Here is a 19,207-nt window from a genome sequence, read left to right as displayed (position 1 = left end):
ACTCTGCTGGTGATGAAATTTGCGTCACCCATCCTGAACCCTCGGGCTTTAGAGTTGGGGATGTAATCAAACGTTGGTATGTAAATTATCTTGCACAGTTTGTGCTATGGACATGAATGATACCTGACTGAACGAGCGGTTTATGTCTGTTGGACCATAAAATGAGTGAAAAATCCCACAGACTTACATTGAAGGAGGAACCTGAGTCATATCTAGGGAACAGAATATAAAAGACACTTGGGGTGTGCCTTGGGCCAGTAAAAACCCACCTAGCAACCACCTAGACTTGGTTGCAAAACATAGCTTGTATGTTCTGACAAAATCCCCTTTTTAACACTGAACGACCTCCTCATACGATCTTACACACTACAATAGAAATTACTGGTGGGGCTCATTTAAACATCACAAGCAAATCTTGTAATGGTTGTCCACCATTTTATAGTGGAAACCTGGTTCATACCAGGAAAAGACCCAAACCTCATTTTCCTGGCACAGAGTCAGTCATATTCAGACCAATTACACTGTGTTTAATATACTGCCTGTAATTACAAAAGTTTCGTTCATCCCAGTCTAAGTGCCACACAGCTTTAAATTTGTTTTTAACCAGAAAAAGTGGTTCAAGAGTAGCTTATATTTAATAATCAGTAATCAGATCTCTCAAGAGAAAAGTGTATGAAAGAAAAACAGCAAGACATTTGCAGACGGTTCCTTCAAAAAGTGCTGCTCATTAAAGGGAGTTTCCATTAAAAATTGAAAAAAATAAAAAATAACCAAGAAAACCCCCCAGAATCCCTTATACTCATGACAGCAGAGTGTATTATGATCCTCTAGCCCAAAGGGAAAAGACCCTCACAGATGTGAAAAATCATCCCAACACTCTGAGATCTGACCTTTGACCCTCACACCTAAATGAGTCAAACATTCTGTCTTACACCAGTGCAGCCATCAGCACGAAAAGGAACCACCGGTGCATGCAGGGAAACAAAGCTTCTTTGTGTCAGTCCACCCAAACATGTCATTCATAAGGATATCATTGATTCAACTCCAAACATGCACGAGGCAGACATTTAAAAGTTTGTTATTTGAAGCTGTTACTTCTTATGAAATACCAATAAGCCTTCAATTACTTTTCATCATTGCTTTCAGCGACTGTCTGCATCAGTAAAATGTTTTATCTGTAACCACCAACATGTTGCCTGTAAGAAATGCTTCTGCTTTCAGAATACTCTTTTCAACACTGGACTGCAAATCCAACGTGAAAGGAATGGCTTTACACACAAAGTGCAACAGCTGCAGAACTGCGTCTTTTGTTTATATACACACCAAAGTTGAAGGTACAGCTGACATGTTTACAACAATTAAAAATAGTTGGCGTCAGGTTACAGAACACTCAGACAAAATACCTGATCATTATAATTATGTGGCATTTGTTGTAAGCTGAAAAGTTCAAGGGGGCACCAACTTCAAGGGGTCAAGGGGGTGCCAATGTTGATATTGCATACACCCCCCTAAATGGGTAGCTGCACCCCTGACTAGGTAACATAAGATTTCGGATTAACAAAATGGGCACGTTCTTGCTGCTGGCCATGAGTATTAAAATATAGTTTCATGTGTTTAACAGAAACCTGGCTGAAAGCCCATGCTCCTGACTCGCGGTTGTGCTGTTGGACTTCAATTTTTGTGCACAGACAAAAGCGTGAGAGTGATCGGCTGGAAATAGGGAGTGGACCTGCTATGGAGGCAATGCTGTGGTTAGCAAACTTACCACACATCATTCAAATACACTCATGGCTATCTCAGGGGATTTTAAGTTTCATCGTCCTCCACCCTCACACATTTCTCTTAGTTTGTGGCCTGCACAACCAGAGAAAACAAGACCAAGACCTGTTGTATACTCATGTCAATAGACATAAAACTCTTTGCCATCCGTGGGCAGAATTGACCACAGTTTGGTAGATCATCAAAACATAGAAGCCAGTCATCCGGTGGTTTCCTGTTACCACTAAAACTGTGAGAAACTGGACAAAGGCTCTGAACAAGACTCTTGGGCTGCCTTGAAGGAGACGAACTGGGGCATGCTGAGTCACATGATGAAGACTTTGAGGGACTCAACCACTGTTTTACAAGCTACATCAATTTCTGTTTGGTCCGTGCTGTTTCCACAAAGACTCGGTTTTCTCAAGAACAACCAATGGATCACAAGGAACTTGAAGGACCTGCTAAACAGGAAGATTACGGTCTTCAGATGGGAAGGAACCAAAGTCTAGACAAGTCCAGACAGAGCTGAAAAAGGGAAAACACTAGATGGATAAGCTGGAACACAAATTTCAAAAGTACAATGTGAATAAAGTATAGGATAGAAAGAGTACTAGTCACAAACAGGCTGGTAACCTGGTGGTGAAGGAGAACCTGTACAGCACAAATTAGATCAATTTGTTCTTTAAAAGATTTGACTTTAAATCACTGGCCCAACTCTCCCCAATCTTTGCCGGCTCCAGTGTCCTTGTTGGGGGGTGGGTGTGGAAGGTTGAGGGGCATTGCTCCATCATTTCCCCATCCCCCTCATTCACTAACTCTTGATCTCCCTGAGCTCCCCTTTGGCCACCCACTCACTCGCTCAAACCCCCACCCACCCCATTCTACATCTCCAACATTGCAGAAAGCTGAGAGTGATGTAAGTGGACACCACCACAGCCTCCTAAGACCCCGTTTACACTTAGTATTAAGATAAGTTTCGGGTGATCCGATCACATGTGGTCAGCCCTAAATACACGTCTAAACGGGGTTTAAAACATTTTGTGATTGGATCACAGAAACCACATACAAATGTGGTCAAAAACGCATGGGTCCACATCGCATTTGAGGTGTCAACGCTAATCCGTCCTGAATGCGTCCCGGCAGCGGTGAAGTGCCACCCCTTGCCTGTCAATCAACTGCTGTGTTAAAACAAGAGTTTAAACTTTGCTATTTACGAGCGGCTTTAAAAGTAAATAACCGTCCGTTCGGAAATTTTTACTTCTTTAGTGTGTCTGATATCAACACAGATGACAAGCACAAACACCAAGCTCTTTTAATACAGGAAATACACTAAAATAATGTATAATTCTGCTTGACATTTTGCATTTGTGCTTAGATTCAACCGCATCTTGGAGAAACAGCGTGCTGTTTTTTCTGCGCTTTCTTTGTCTTCCTACTTTGTTATGCTGTAATATCATGCAGTAGCACACTGACATAGTGATTGATGTATGTTGTCATGAAACAGGGACCCTAGCCTCCAAATCCAAACACAAGTGGTCACAGGAGACACATTTAAATGACCAGGTGTAAACAGCCATGTGTCTCACCTGGCCGCATGTGATCGGATCACCCGAAACGCATCTTAATACCTGGTGGAAACAGGGCCATTAACACCTGAACTCATTGATTTCAACAATCTTGGAGTAACTTTAACTTTACAAGACCAACCTGAAGGCCAGAAGGTCTCTAATATCTTGGAGAAACTTTGACTTCAGAGGATTCTCTATGAGGATCAAGTCCACTCTTTCTGCTAAATCAGCTGTCACTGACTTTGGTTATTACTTATCCTGACAGACTGAGACAAATTCTGATTATCATGGCTTTTAGAATGCTAATTCCTGTTTGGCAGCCTGCAAAAAACCCAATGACGTCTATCTCCATAGGTGGGCCCTCTGTCTTCCATGACAAACATTGTTTAGATGCCACATTGATCATGCCTGGAAAGCATGCTGCCATTGTAGCTAAACTTGCACTGAGTAGGGAATGCATAACACAGATGCCAAAAGATACACCTGTCCTAGAATTCCAAAGTTGTATCATTTTTTGTGTCACTGCATCACTTCACCCCACCCACAGTGTGGACCCAGCTGTCATTGCTACAGGTGTCTCTGGGGACTGCCTCTTTAGAAATGTGACATCTTTAAACGACAACTATTCATCACATAACTCCTAATGTCATTCTCTACCACTACAAACAAACATGCTAGAGTAAACTCAGATGTGCTAATTCAAATACCACGTTGGGACCACACCCCCCATCCTGGAGAAAGAACCAGAGTGGAAGGAAACATGCTTTGGTCCCCAGGGAACCTGGACTGCTTTTCCTCCAGACTGCCTTAATGGAGGCGATTAGTTGGGGGAGAAACACTGAAAACAGAATTGAGAACCATCATGAAGGATTCTGTTTTAGGATTCATTTTTTAATCTGTTTATGTTCCCATTGATATAGCCAAGTGCCTTAGGATCAGAAAACAGCAGAACTGAAGGTGTTGTTCTAGAACCTAATTACATAAGTAGTAATTAAAACAAAAATGACACAGTTGATCTTAGCATTAAACAGCAGCTTTATGCTTGTTCAAGGCTTGAGGCAACAGGAAAGCTATGGGCCAGGGGCCCTTGGGACCACCCACGGAAGCCCCTTTCAGACACATAAGCCAGATTGAAAAAGCAAAAAAGGTTATTTGGGGAAGACCGCTGCTGCCTTTTCTAAAACCTATATCTACACATCTGCCTTTGCCATAAAACATTAAAACCAGGCCTTGAGGCTAGACATACCCCTTTGCAAAACCGTTTTTGGTTCCAACAGACATTTTTGGAGCATAGATGGTAATGTTTTAGGTGTTTCCATGCTATAATGACTTAATAATGGATTTTTACACATTAAAACCAACTAGGAGGCTGTCCATTGATGTGTAGTCATGTATAACACACCTTTTTTTAAGTGGGGTTAGTCTGTTAGATACATTTTGCATTATTGATGTTTTTTGAGGGTTTATTGAAATGGTTGTTTTATTATGTTAGCTAACTGCGGTTATCTCTTTTTAGTGGCTAAGAGATAATTTGCTATGATACTGGCCACTACCCTACCACAATGCTTACTCAACCAAGCCAAGCATCTCAGTCAGTCATAAAAGCCACCCAAATAACCCTAAAAACAGGTTTGGAGGGTTAGCATCCATCTATTATTAGCACAGCTAGCTTCTGTGGAAACAACAAGCACAGCTAGGTCCCAGCTCCAAATGTATCGTCATTTCCCCCCTCCCATCAGTTTTGACAATGTGCTAACAGCATAGCTTACCCTGATGCCCACTCCCATTACTTGTAATCAGTCGTTCTTAAATAAACAGCAGACATATGCAAAGGAATAAAAGTGGAGCTTTAGGTTGAATGGATGCTAAATGGTGGCATACTCTCAAGGGATGCTAGCCTAGTTTTCTTTCCTGCATGTGTGCTGGTTTCTTTGACACTATAATTAACAGTCTGTTCTGAGGTGTCCTTTAATAACACCAAGACCCTAAAGAAATAGGGGATGGTACAAATTCTGAAAGCTGCTCTTAGACTTAAGATAAGGTTTAAAATAAATGTTGTAGTTTGTATGTCGATGGCTTGAGGAATGCTTGAAGAAATAGTTCACCTAAAAATAACAATTCTGTCATCAATTACTCACTCTCATGATGTACCAAATCCGTATTACTTTTGAAATATTCATTTTGGAGTGAACTATCCCTTTAAGTAATATATGACCCTCCGATCAACAAAATATGATCACATGTGGTCAATAAAGATTAATTTAAGAGGCTTATTAATACCAGGTAAACTGCAGTCTGTCTCAACAGACCACTTGTGATCCAATCACCCAAGATGGATATTAATACCAGGTGTAAACAGGGCCTACTGTATATACATTGCCTTCCCTTTCTATGTGTCTCATTGTCTCTTCTTGAAGAGTTTGGAACGCAGGAAGTGCTAATTATCTCTCCCTCTCTGCTATTTTAGGAGACTGACTGCCAGACTTGTGATCTGACAGCATGGTTTCTCACACAGCACAGTGATTACTTCAGCTGAGTGTGCATGACTGGTGTATGAAATGTTGTTAGCTCAAAAGGCAGAGACTACACACTTGCTCATTCGCACATGTTAGATAAACAGAGACATCAAAAGACCCATCTTACATGAAGATCTCTGCACTTTAGTAGGAAATGCAACGGTGCATGTTTTCCTGCCTCAGTGTTGAATAACTGCTTCCCTAGTTCTTTTTTCCCTTCCTTGTCTTTCACAAGAAGCCTCTGAAAGTTATTCTCTCCATTTTCCCACGAGTTTCAGTATAATGTTATGAGACCTTTGTGGTTACTCCATCAAGACTGCCTGGCAAGGACCTGGCTTTGGTCTGATAGGGTTTCCAAAGATGCTTGAGAGAAGAGCTTGGACTTGATTTCCAGACTGTGTCAGACAAGCCAAGTCTGTCCTCATTTTCAAGGATGATAATCTTAGAATACTAGGAATACACCCAGACATTTGACAGAAACTCAACCTCAACTGGTATTTCTAAACCCCAAATCTCAAAACTTGATGTCTTTTACCAAACAATTGAGTGAATTATTCCTTTATTTGTATCATTTGATACAACCCTTAAAGCTGAAGTATGTAACTTTTTCAGTGTTAAAATATTTCCTCCTATCCCAGCTAAATATGCAGAGACAACTAAAAGTAAGCAATTCAGTTTAATTTTCTTGAAAACTGTAAATACTGTCTATGTGGCACTATGAAAATTCCTCTGTTTGTTTTGAGAGACCCATTTCAAGAGAGACGATAACATTGACTTGACCAATGGCTTGAGTTGGTGTTGGGACAACGGTAGACGGGGTGTGTTGATGGATTCCTTCAAGACAAATTAGAGACCGTTAAAAGTAAAACTAACCACTTTTACTGAAGGTAATGAGGCATAGTCTTGATCTAAAGCCCAAGAGAGTGTAGACCTTTAACTTCCAACTGTTACAACCTTGCATTCGGGCTTAATGGCAATTCAAGACAAAAAATGTGGACAGAGATTGAGGCTTGGCTGAACTATTCCACTTCACCAGACCAGGATGAAAAATCCTTAGTGTGCCTAGTTAGTAGACCTAACTATAAGCATGTACATATGTGTGTGGGTGAAATGGCTAATATACCTCTGGCCCTGTCCCAGATGCCAAACCTAAGCCATTGTGGTTGTTCTCAGAGTCCACACTTTGGTGATGTAATGCCGTATGGACTGTCGGGTAGTAGACAGCAGTGGGGGCTTTGCAAAATGACGCATTGAGTGTGCACTGTGGCCGGGAATGAGCACAAGTGTTGTGTGCATGACTGTTTACACCCCATGAACGATCTAAAAAGTCAATATACCCACAAGGTACAAAGAGGTAGTAAGATGATTTGGAAAGAGGGCAAGGCAAGCAGTGTTTTGGTTGTCTTTGAAGACCCAAATCAACACATCTGAACGGGCTAAGAAGTTATCTGTATGTATTGTAAGATTTATTACATTAGTTATATATGGACTCATCATTAATATGAACTGTCACAATTTTTCTTGGGAAAGCAACTTGCACATTGCATCTTGTTTTGGATCTACAGGGGGGTCATGGGGCCTTTGTGTGGTCTAACCAAGCAGATTATTTATGACGTGCTAATATATCAGCTACTGACAAAATATTTTGTACCCATTGAAGCCATTCAAGTTTTCCTGTAAATCTACAAATGGAAAGGAGCTTTCCTTTTCAATGTAAAATATCGACTCAAGAGTTGATTCATACATACACTGGCCCCAAAATAATTCGTACACTTAAGTACGTGAAAAATATTTGAATGGCATTGCATTAGAAATATCAAAACCAAGTAACATCTGGAAACAAATGATGCTAGACCTTTACTTTGAACTAAATTCGCTTTTCTGAGCTAATTTTACAATTACTTAAAGGTAATTTTTAGTGGATGTATGAAGTCAGTTCCTATTGGGTTTACACGGGTGTCCTAGCAGAGTAACCACAGGTCAACATCTTCTTTGAAAAGGAGGGATAAGTAAAAATATAATTCATTAGAAAGCCATATTCTGAGATAATGTCACCTCCCCATGTGATTTAGGAAAAACTGCTAGTTTGTTTTCAAACAAACAGAGGAACTGAAACATGAAACGTAAAAACACAACCAACTGTCAACTTCTCAATTATTATTTTCACTCTGACTGCTGACTGGAAGACTTCCTCTAAACCCAACCCCTTAAAACCCTTATCCTATCGGCCAATCAAACTCTCCGGACATCTTAAATGCAGTATTTCATACCATGAGCCGAAGAGTGAGAGTCATTATACTTGCATCATTTACTAAAGAGCTCAGGGTCTCTTTAATAAGCGCAAGTTAATTAAAGTAGGGTCATAATGCTGGCTTTGTCTCCTTTTAAGAAAGATTTGCAGATGTCCCCCATTCCTTGCAGAAGGACAGATGGGATGTCTTTCTCCTGCACTTTTCCACAGGCACAGCTTGGTTTTATAACCACGAACAAAAGTGTCCAGTCATAAGTTTGTCCCCAGCCAATTAGCAGAGCGACAAAGAAGCACTGAGAAGTCAATCGGAGAACAAAGGGATTCACACTACAAGACAAAGCCTAAATTAAGCAAGACTGGATTTAAATTAAGCCTTTTCTTGTTTTTCAGCACTTTTTGACCACAGAAAACAAAACCAACACTGAACCCATTGGTGTGTAACTCATCCCATACCGTTTGTGCTACAGGCATTATTGATACCTTAAAGTATGCGGCTTGTTGAGGAGATATCTACTATTATGGCAATTTTTAAGTGCAAGCACCACTCACATTTTCTTCAAAAAAATATAAATATATATCTATATATAGTTTTACCATTTATGTAACACATACAGTATGTCAAGATCTTCACTGAAATATAATTATGTTAATAAAATAACATTTAGCACTAAAAACAACACAAGTTCTTGCGTGAATGCGAGTCACTGTGAACAAGTTTTTCTAATAGCACTCATGAACGCACAACGGTTGCTAGATTTTCACTGAAAAATAGTTAAGCTAATAAAATAGCATTTAGCACATTAAAACAAAGTCCTCATGTAAAAGCAGGTCACTGTGAAAGAGCTTCTCTATTAGTGCTCATGAATGCGTAACGGTTGCAAGATTTTCACTGATAAATAATTATGCTAATAAAATGGCATCTAGCGCTAAAAAAATGCAAGTTGTCATGTGAAAAAGCGTGCCACATGAGCTTCTCTCATGGCGCTCATAAACATGCAATGGACATCAAGATTTTCACTGAAATATACTTATGCTAATAAAATAGCATTTAGCACTAAAAACAACGCAAGTTCTTGCATGAACACGAGTCACTGTGAACGAGCTTCTCTAATAGCGCTCATAAACGCACAACAGTTCTAAGACTTTTACAGAAAAAAAATATGCTAATAAAATAACATGTAGCACTAAAACAAAGAAAGTTCTGGTGTGAAAACGCATGCCAAACGAGTTTCTCTCATGGCGCTCACATATCCACAATGGACATCAAGATTTTCACTAAAAAACAATTAGGCTAATAAAATAGTATTTATCACTGTAACAATGCAAGTTCTCATATGAACGTGGGTCACTGAGAACAAGCTTCTCTAATAGCGCTCATGAACGTGCAACAAATGCAAGATTTTCACTGAAAAAAATGTACGCTAATCAAATAATATTTAGCCCTAAAACAATGCAAGTTCTTGCGTGAAAACGCGTGCCACACGAACTTCTTTCATGCTGCTCATTAATGCGCAACGGGCATGAAGATTTTCACAGAAAAATAATTATGCTAATAAAATAGCATTTAGCACTAAAAACAACGCAAGTTCTGGCGTGAAAATTTGTGCCACATGAGCTTCTCTCATGCCGCTCATAAATCTGCAATGGACGACAAGATTTTCACTGAAAATAATTATGCTAATAAAATAGCATTTAGCACTAAAAATTATGCAAGTTCTCGTGTCAACACGAGTAACAACAAGTTCTTGCATGAACACATGCCAATGTGAACAAACTTTTCAGATAGCTCTCTTGAATGTGCAATTTTGGGTTGTTTCTCAGCAAAAATTGTAGGCCTTCAGAAGTCTTGCAATATGAAGCACGAGCCGCATGGACAACTTTTATGATACTTTTGGCTCCTTTTTTAAACTTTAAATTGAGGCACTGTCCAATGTCATTATTTTGAGGAAGTTGGATGTGATATTTGGGACATTCGTTTAATTTCTGCTTTTGTGCTGTGCATAAGAATATCATATAGATTTGGAATTACATGATCATATAGAATAGGAAACTATTCCTTTTAGTTTAAATGGGACAGATGGTTAAATGTTTACATTACCCTACAAATGCCCTTAAGACACAGTCACCACCTAAGATTGGAGATGTGCCTGGCCACTGACAACCATCAACCAACCACAGTACAGTGGTGTCCTTCAACATTGTCCAGCTGTCTGGATGGCAAGCTCTTCAAAAGTTGCCATTTACCACAGATTTATGGCCAGCATCATCAATGTATGAGCAGCGTTCAACTCAAAAACCTTGCCTGTCCAAAACCAGGTTGACCAGGAGCTTCAAACAATAATAAAGATAAATCTGTCCACAATCTTGGGCTGTTCCTCCAGGCCAACAGGAAAGAAATGATCTAAAACCCAATTTGTCCTCCACACCAAACAAAACATGCCACAAAACGTGCCACAACGTCTCTCATGCAAATCTACAAGATCTGTTATAGATCAAAGAAAGAGAATGCTGGAATGATGCCTGCGCAAACAACTTTAACCAAAACATTTACTTTCAGTTAAACTGAAATGCTTAATGTCTAAGGTCTTTAAAGGTGGGCTAAATTATAATACTCCTTGTCTCCTTGCTTTTTGTTGACATTTGAACACACAATCCACTAATGTGAAGGCAGACATTGTATCTTTATCTTTATCTCTACCAGTCATTTCATGCCATCTTTATGCCCTCAGGGTGATTTCCTACTCATGTGTGAGATTTTTTTTATACAAATAATGCGTGCAAAATATCTCACATACTTTTTCACATACAGTATTTCTCCTGTCTGGGCTCGCTTTCCACAAAAAAATAAATAAAAAATAAACAAAGAAATAAAGAAATCTTTCTTTGTAAAAATTTCCTCAAGCAAAGATTCTTGTTTTCATTTCTTAACATTTTTTATTTAATTCTTGTATTTATTTATTTTAGACGTGATGGAAGTATGGATAGAGGAAAAACTAAAATGACTTTATTTTTACTTTCAACCGATGAGTAGTTTGAAAACTAGCATCTGTTGTTGTGGTTTATACCTAAACCTAAACCTAAACTTAAAGCTGTAACTCATATGGGAAAGCTCAGGGCTGTTTGGCTTACCAGAATAAACCAAACAGGCAAACCTTCTTAAGGCATTGAACAGATAAAAAGGCACTGTGGACATTATCCAAAGAAAACCTCTCAGCTGCAATAAAGCTTTAACGGCTTGTATATTGACCTTCTGCATTCATTAAATTTTATTTAGCTACATTGTTTTAATGGTCTTGCTGAAAAGCAAACGTAGGAGTGTTTACTGGGACAAAAGGTTGTCTGACGCTGACCATTAACTATAATAGCCAGTATAGATTATAAAATCGGCAGCACTTTTAATGTTCAATACATACAGTGTGGCATGCATGTAAACTGTTTTAAACCTACCGTAAAATATGTTTTGTTGGGAAAACTAGAAATATGCTTCATGTGGTAGCATGTGGTAGCGTCAAAATATTATTTGGCAACACTTTACAATTAGGTTCTATTAATTAAAAAAAGAACACATTATAATCTTGGTTAATGTTAATTTATCAAAATAATATGTTCATTGTTTGTTCATGTACAGTTCATAATGCACTAACTAATGTTAACATATATTACTTTCAATTGTAAAAAAATAAATAATTATTAGCATATGTAGAAATTAACATTAACCAAGATTGAGGGGCCGTTTACACGACAACGTTTTCAACTAAAAACGGAAAACTTTTTATGCATTTTGGCTGTTCGTTTACACGACAACGGCATTTTGGGGCCTGAAAACGGGTTTCAAAGTGCAAGTTTTTGAAAATGATGCCGTTATCGTCTTCGTGTAAACATACAAAAACACGAATTTGTGAAAACGATGACGTCATGCGCATGCGTATTACGTGTTATATAAAGAATGATGGATTGATAGGCATCAATTTGAGATGTATAATTATCAATATGAATACTGGTGTCTGTGCAAATAACAATAATCAACAATTTATTCATTTGGAGTGTTTTTTATGGATTGTGAACATTGTACAGTAGGCAGAACCTGCAATTTGAAAATCTTGAAATTAATGTATGGATTCAGATGGGGGAAATGTATTTGTATTTTAAATGTTATTTATTTATTTAGTTAATTTTATTTGATGTACCTTTACCCTGCAATTCATTCACCCACTGCTTATGTATATAGCCTATAGACAGAGATGTGATGCCATGTACAGTATTCAATGATATGCTTAGAATATGAAAACATGAGGCAGTGAAAATGCATGTTAGATCCAGTGTACACAAGACCTCTCTCTCCGTCAGAAGATATCCATATATCAGAGTTCTGTCTGATATCCAAAACCAGTCAACATCAACAGCTTGTTATGTTAACTTACTCTCCTACCAGCCCAAGAGTCAGCAAGGGGAATACAGAAGAAGGCAGGAGATGAAGTGATGGTAAAAATGAGCAGAGTTTATTGAATAATCTTGAGAGTTCAGTCTATAGGCATGCGCACGAGTACTTCAAAACAACGCGTGAGACATTCAAAACTACAATGGCAGACTACAGGACTGTGTTTGTGCTGCTCAAAATTTTGAGTTTATTGACGCTTCTCCAGCAAAGTAATTGTAGTAAAAAAGCAACCTCATCGTCCGTCCAGACAAAATTGCTCGATGCTTTCGCCATCTTTATTGTTTGTATTCACCACTCTGTGGAAGAATGCTTATGTGCGCAGGCGCGTGAGTGTTTCTTTACAAAGTGACATCGCCAACTACTGACCTGGCATGCATAATACAGCGTTTTTAGTCGTTTTCGCGGATCCGTGTGAACGGGGATCATTTTGACAACGTTGTCGTCTGTACGCGAAACCTTTCAAAAACGCAAAGGAAAACTTCTCACGTTGTTAGTACATCGTTGTCATGTAAACGTACCCTATAAATGATGTATTGTTCATTGTTAGTACATGTTAATTACTGCATTAACTGATGCCAACAAAAACAACCTTATAGACTTTGCAATAACTCACTACATTTGGTTATACCAAAAGTAACTGTTAGACCAAATAATTTTCCTAAAAATGATGTCCACATATGTGGACAGTGGGACTAAGTTGTGAAATTTTAAATAATACCAAGTTATAGAAAGTCAGATTTTTTTTTTTAAACAAATTGTTTATGTTTCCAGGAGTGTTAGTTATTCATGTTTTTGAGATGTTACAGACATTACATCAGAAATTAGAATAAATTATTCTGATTCAAAGTAATGGCCCACATCATCCAATCAATGCCAACCATGTTAAAATAAAATGATACATTATAAATTCTGAATCCCATGTCTGCCAAACATGTTGAGAGGTCCAAACATCATCTGTAGCTTGAAACTGAACTTTTGACCAGATGTTAGGATTGAATGCACTTGGCTGCATAAGAAAGATATAGGATGCTCCCTTGCTCCCTAATTAGGGAATTCCTTAACCTCCAATGTGCTGTCTGTCTGCACTGGTTTTAGAACAGTTTGAAATGCACCATATTTTCATCTTAAATCCATATAAAGCCTCTGAAAGCAACATTTCCCAGATTTTGGATGCATCCATTGATTCTCAATGTGATAATGCACTGTGAATTTAGGATGTTTTAAGGAAAATGAGCCTATAGTCCATGTATGTGGTCATTATGTTTAACAGCATGCCATTTCGCAATATATCAATAAAACTTTTAAAATGGCATATCGGATGAAACTAGAGACTATTCTTTTGAGTCACTACAGGTTTTAATGAAAAACTTAATGAGGTTTTTTACCAGATGTTGTTTTGTTGGCATTTCTCCCAAAGACAAACTCAGCTGAGATCGGTGCCTTGTTTTACCACATGACTCGGTGCTTCAAAAGTTTAACACGTTACTGACAGCACAGAGTCTCCTGAACTGAGATCAGTTGGTTTAAATGAAATGAAATTATGCATAGTCTATAGCAAAGCCAAAACGTAATGTCTACGCATGTGGACTCAAAGTGAAATGTTTGCTAACATTGTCCAATATTCTGCACAGCTAAAAATCTTCTTTGTTTACTCTCATTTGTTCAATTATCATTTTAAAAGACTTGAAGAAATCATTACAACTTTAAAGACAACATTAATGATCAATTCTTACACTTACGTAGATACTTATTATAAATTAAGACATTCATAATATCACTAGAGCAATTATTTAAACTGTTAATTTTTTCTAAAGTCTTTGTAGTCACAAATAAAATAAAATCAGGTGGTGCTTTAGGCTTAAGGTCTTGCAGAATCTTGGCTTCAATGGGTTTTGGAATCAAGAGATTTTCCAAACAATTTCAAGTCTAGATTTGGCACACAGCAGTATGCAAATGGCAGATGCAGTATACAGACCCAACACAAGGGTAATTACAGCGGATATCTCTACAAGACGCTCTGTTTCCTTTTAGTGTGAGAGATCCCATTTGAAGCAATTAAACATTACAGAAATGGTCTTGCTTTGGTCTATTTTATTACCTCTGCTGGCTGGTATTTTTTTTACTTTCAGAAATTGATGTAAACGGAGTAATAAAACATCCACCTGTCTTTCTGTCCATCTCTCTCTCTCTGAATGTAGTGACACCTGAAAACTAAGATTTGCAACACTTTGCAGCGAGGTGGAATAATTTTTCAATTTTTTCCCTTTCTTCACTTTCTGCTGCAGGAAAAATCAAGACAGCCTTTTTTCTTCTCACTAGAATCACCCCAACTTCAAATTCCTGCATGTGTCGTTGTTGGCCATTTACCCAAACTGGCCCCAATTTCCTGTCTACGGTCGGGTTGTCATGGTGACAGGATGAGGATTGACCTATGAAAACACTTGTGCAGTTGGACCAGAAAGAGGCATGATCACCAAAATACAATGGCACGTGCTGACCAGCTTCAATCCTGTTCACAGGATAATGTCCCAAACTAAATCTTGTGATTTCATAATCATCTTCCAGCTGTTACATTGGGGCAATTTCTTCCAATGCTATTGATACTGTTGTTGGACATTTGCATCAAGTAAAATTCAAAATTCCTCAAACATTTGTTAGCAAACAAACTCTCTTTTCAAAGAGATTAGAATATCCGCACTTTATGCAATCATTACTTGACTAAGCAAACAGGGCATAAAAAACAGTTGTTCTAAAAGTACCCAATAGACAACATTTTTAGGCATAATATGCACTCTCCAGGTAGGCAACATAATTGTCCAACCTTCTGGACAAGATACATTGTTTTAGCCAAGTATCAGTATCGCACAAATCCTTCATTGAGAGGGCAATCCCAGATTACATTTTTCAAAATAGTAGACTATTAAAAAGCAGATTATTTTACACAATATTTGTGTGTACCATTAATTTTTATACTTATTGGAGTATTGTGTTGCTAGCTTAGCAACATGCTAATGTAAAACTTAACATGAAAAGAGATATTTGTGTGATGTGTAGAGTTGCTGCCTATGTCAACACTTTGTTTTATCAAGTATCAGTATAGCATGTATCCTTCACAGAGAAGGCAATGCAGAATGTGTTACGGTGAGCAAAAATCATCCAAAATGGTGGACGAGTTGAGAATTTTTTTTATTTTAAATATCTTTCATCCAATATCAAAAAGTATCAATCAAAATAGTTGTCAAATAAACAAATATTTTTTAACAGATATTTGTGCATGCTATTTATTTTTAAACTAGAGTATTGTGTTGTTAGCTTAGCAACATGCTAACATCAAACTTCAAATGATGAGAGCTATTCAAGCACAGAGTTTCTGCCTACAGCATATAGTGTTCCAAAGCAGTCACTTATAAACTTTCATTTCAGTTGGAATGCTGCCTTAGAAGGTAGCTGAATTTATATGCAACAGACTTACATGTTTTACAAAGCTGACAAGATAAAATAACGAAGTTAAACAAATGATTTCAAAGTGCTCCTATACATTGTTGCTGAAATGTTTTTGAACCACCATAAAATACTTGTGCTGCACTGTGCAAAGACATTTTAGATGCTAGTCGAGATACTTCTACAGCTGGGCCTTTGGTTTTGGCAGGAAGTGCGTTTAAACAGTGCCACTGACCAAAGATGGTATTTTCCAGGTTCCTACCATCCTCAATCCAACAACCATAAAAATAACTACCCTCCCAGATCAAGACACAAGTGCACTGGCCTGCTGACTCCAAATTCAAACATCTGGGGCTGAAATTATACTTTAGACCTGAAATCTTTCCATCAGGGTAACCAAAGAATGACAGCAGGACAAAAATTCCAGTGTCTTCCTGTGTGTTGTTTTGCCATAAATTACAAAGGACAGGATTCACTTACAGCTCTAGGATGCTTTCACAGATGCTGAACATTGGATGGATGTTTAGATATGATGGACGGATGGACGGATGGATCAATAGATGGATGGATCAATGGATGGATGTTTAGATGGAAGGATGGATTGATGTTTAGATATAATGGATGGAGATGGATGGATCAATGGATGGATGTTTAGATGGAAGGATGGATTGATGTTTAGATATAATGGATGGATGTTTAGATATTATGGATGGATGGATGGATGGATTGATCAATGGATGGATGTTTAGATATGATGGAAGGATGGATTGATGTTTAGAAATAAGGATTGATGGGAGGATGGATGGATGGATCAACAGATGGATGGATCAAAGTATGGATGTTTAGATGGAAAATTGGATTGATGTTTAAATATAAAGGATGGATGGGTGTATGGATGGATGGATGGATGGATGGATGGATGATGTATGGATGTTTAGATATGATGGAAGGATGGGTTGATGTTTAGATATATGGATGGATGGATGTTTAGATACTGTAGAATCTACAGTACCTAAACACCCATCCACAGTGTAGACAGACAGACAGACAGACAGACAGACAGACAGACAGACAGACAGACAGACAGGTAGATAGGCCATGGATGTTAAGTGGCACATTGAAACAGTGGGTGCCTTGTTAAAAGCATGTGTGTACACAGAAACTGTTCCAGGAAAGAAGGACTAAAGTAAATAGAAAAGAGGCAGAAATGGGGATGGAGTGTGTGAGAGAAAGTGGGAGTGACTCAAGTTGGCAAAGAGAAGTCAGCCTTAAATACTTCCAGATGTGGGGTTGGTTGGCAGATGATAGAGAAGAACATTTGTAGCAAATGGACCATGAGTGATTCTTGCTCTGAAAGTCCCTACCTATTCAGTTTTTCAATTGGAAAAGATACTACTTCCATCACAGCTACACTAAAGAAAACATGAAATCAACATTAACCTTATTTACTTCCTTAAAGTCAACATCAGACATTATTCCCAACCCATTTTACTTTTGGTAAATGTATTTCGGCATGAAACGACTTCAATGAGAAAACAACTTCAACAAATTTCCATTTCGACTGACGCTAGCTAGATCAAGTGTGCTACTGGTTAATGCTAACCACTAGCCAAACAACTGTTTAGTTTTAGGCAGTTATGTGGTAGCTACTTTGAAATTGTAGCTTGCTAAACTAAAGTACATTCAAAAAAGTAGTAATCTATACTACAAGTACTGACAAAAATTGTTAACTACAATTAAGCTTCTTTAGGGGTCAATATCTTTTCAAATAGGGCTGAACGATTAATCGAAATAAATTTGAAATTGCAAATTATCAAAGCGCAAGGGCTGCAATTTAATTAAATAAATAAATAGTCTGCATGCGCTGCTCACTGCGCTTACTGTATGTGTGCAGCGCTGTTCTCTGTAGTGTATTACACATACACACAGCACGTGTGAGGCCAATGAACTGAGCGCGTTATATTTACAGCGCTCTAGATTCACTAATTGCATATTTGTGTAATTCCAAATATTCTTGGTCGCATTAAGTTACTATCCAAATCTAAAGTTACCTCATAACACCGTGTTTTTGTGGAAAGAAGAGTGGATGAGAGCATTTCACTGCAGAAATGTCTTCCTTCAGTGTTCCGCCAAAATAAAGGCTTATGGGTTTTACCACACTGCATATCAGTTTTTACATAATTTTAGTCTGATAAAATAGCTTACTAACCTTATCAGTTTAAAGTTATACAATATTACAACATTGTTACCTGACAAATCTCTGTAATCGCGGTACTGGATATAACTTTACACATAATGCTAGATAAAATTTTTATCACACTAAAATCATGTTAACATGTATAATGTTTACTTCTTGTAGCAATACTTTTAAAACGGTGTGTATTTTAGTATTTATTATAGTGTTGGGCCCCATTCACTTCTATTTTATGTGCCTTACTGTAACCGATTTTTTTTATAATAAATGATGGGTGAGTCAAAATTATTTTTGTGGTAATCAATATTATGCAACAAATACTGTTGATTGAGCTTAACTTGTATTGAACCTGGAATAGAATAATTATAACTAATTATTACACGGCTCTCTGGAATACTCAATTCTGATTGGTCAATGGCGCCATCTAGTGGTCCTGATATGTATGAGTAACAATCAGGGTCCTAATCACCCTGTCGGAGTTTATTTTGCAATAACAACCGGCTGACTGTACTCTATCCCTTGCATAAATAAGACCTAAAATTGTGAATTTAAATAAACCATCTGAACGAATCAATTCACTAGAATAAATCTGAGTTTCCAACACTATATATGAGAGAGGAATTTTTTTTTATTTTTTATTTATATATAATTAGAAAATTATTACCCAGCCTGCTCGGTTGTGGTTGCATGCTTAAAATAAATAAATAAATAAAATTACATAAATGTAGCATTTTGTCACAATGCTACAACGATACTTGTTTGAACTCACATTAATGTCTGGCTCCATTCTGGTGTGTAACACTTTTTGAATATTCTGTTTCACTCCGAAATATGTCACATTACGTAAGTAAAATAGGTTGCGAATGTCATTTCATGCTGATTGTAAAGACAGGGATCCAAAGCAAACTATGCAAACACAACTGTCACATTGCACAATTCAAACAAAGATTCACTGATGCATGGCACGTCAAGGGTGTTTTAAAAAGCGTTCTCAGGCGCAATAATAACAGCCAACAAAAGCAAGACATGAATAATCCGGGA

At 37.8% G+C, this 19,207-nt stretch overlaps 1 protein-coding gene across 2 annotated transcripts in view; it reads right to left on the bottom strand.

The window, feature by feature from the left end:
* The window catches only part of LOC127435662 (ankyrin repeat and BTB/POZ domain-containing protein 2-like), a 66,985-nt gene that overhangs the window by 45,594 nt on the left and 2,184 nt on the right, over positions 1-19,207 (bottom strand). The window lies entirely within an intron of this gene.

This window comes from Myxocyprinus asiaticus, chromosome 46, assembly GCF_019703515.2.
Source record: "Myxocyprinus asiaticus isolate MX2 ecotype Aquarium Trade chromosome 46, UBuf_Myxa_2, whole genome shotgun sequence".
Classification (NCBI taxonomy): domain Eukaryota; kingdom Metazoa; phylum Chordata; class Actinopteri; order Cypriniformes; family Catostomidae; genus Myxocyprinus; species Myxocyprinus asiaticus.
The sequence above is the reverse complement of the archived record's forward strand: the minus strand, read 5'-3'. Positions and strand labels throughout refer to the sequence as shown.